Source organism: Salvelinus sp. IW2-2015, unplaced genomic scaffold (assembly GCF_002910315.2).
Source record: "Salvelinus sp. IW2-2015 unplaced genomic scaffold, ASM291031v2 Un_scaffold6975, whole genome shotgun sequence".
NCBI lineage: Eukaryota > Metazoa > Chordata > Actinopteri > Salmoniformes > Salmonidae > Salvelinus > Salvelinus sp. IW2-2015.
This window is the reverse complement of record NW_019948236.1, coordinates 13829-15083: the sequence shown is the minus strand read 5'-3', so window position 1 is coordinate 15083 and position 1255 is coordinate 13829. Positions and strand designations below refer to the sequence as shown.

At 49.6% G+C, this 1255-nt stretch overlaps 1 long non-coding RNA gene across 1 annotated transcript; it reads right to left on the bottom strand.

Moving 5' to 3' along the window:
• Window positions 1-249: 249 nt before the first annotated feature.
• On the bottom strand, window positions 250-730 carry LOC139027040 (uncharacterized). Its single transcript, XR_011479069.1, has 2 exons — window positions 674-730; window positions 250-302 (listed from the first exon to the last, which is right to left on the bottom strand). It is a non-coding gene; the product is annotated as an uncharacterized lncRNA (long non-coding RNA).
• Window positions 731-1255: the final 525 nt, after the last annotated feature.

Here is a 1255-nt window from a genome sequence, read left to right as displayed (position 1 = left end):
GGGGGGTATTCCCTTACTATAATAAGTGCCTATTAAGTGCCAAATAAAGTAACGGTTGACCATAACAGGGTTTCATAATAAATCCCTTGTGACGGGGAATGGAAGCTGGCTCTGACCCTTTACATAACAGGCAATTCTCTTTTCCAGGAACCTTCTTTAGCGCTTTAAATGTTCCCAAATGCTTCCACACTGATGCTCTCTCACAGCTGCTCCAGGGCCTCCTGGGTTGGGGAGTCATTCTCTTCTAACCTAATCACAGCTGCTCCAGGGCCTCCTGGGTTGAGGAGTCATTCTCTTCTAACCTAATCACCAGGCTGCTCCAGGGCCTCTGGGTTATGAGGAGTCATTCTTTCTAACTAAATCACAGCTGCTCCAGGGGCCCCTTGGGCTGAGGTCAGTTCCTCTTTAACTAATCACAGCTGCTCCAAGGGCCTCTGGGTGAGGAGTCATTCTCTTCTAACTCTAATCACAGCTGCTCCGGGCTCCTGGGTTGATGGAAGTCATTCTCTTCATACTCTAATCACAGCTGCTTCCAGGCCTCTTGGTTTGAGGAGTCATTCTCTCTAACCTAATCACAGCTGTCTCAGGTCTCTGGGTTAGGAGTCATTCTCTTCTAACCTAATCACAGCTGCTCAGGGCTCGTCTTGGGGTTGAGGAGTCATTCTCTTCTAACCTAATCACAGCTGCTCCAGGGACTCTCGGTGGTTTGAGGAGTCATTCTCTTCTAACCAATCACAGCTGCTCCAGGCTCTTGGGTTGAAGGAGTCATTCTCTGTCTAACCTAATTCACAGTCTGCTCCAGGGCCTCCTGGGTTTGAGGAGTCATCTTCGTAATCTATATCACAGCTGCTCCAGGGCCTCCTTGGGGTTGAGGAGTCATCTCTCTAACCTAATCACAGCTGCTCCAGGGCCTCTGGGTTGAGGAGTCATTCTCTCTTCATTCTAATGCACAGCTGCTGCCAGGAGCTCCTGGGTTAGGAGTCATTCTCTTCTAACCTAATCACAGCTTGCTCCAGGGCCTCCTTGGGTTGAGGAGTCATTTCTCTTCATTCTAATCACAGCTGCTCCAGGGCCTCCTGGGTTGAGGAGTCATTCTCTTTCATCTACAAATCACAGCTGCTCCAGGGCCTCCTGGGTTGAGGAGTCATTTCTTCATTCTAATCATCAGTCTGCTCCAGGACCTCCTGGGTTGAGGAGTCATTCTCTTCTACCTAATCACGAAGCTGCTCCAGGGCCTCCTTGTATGAGTCTACAT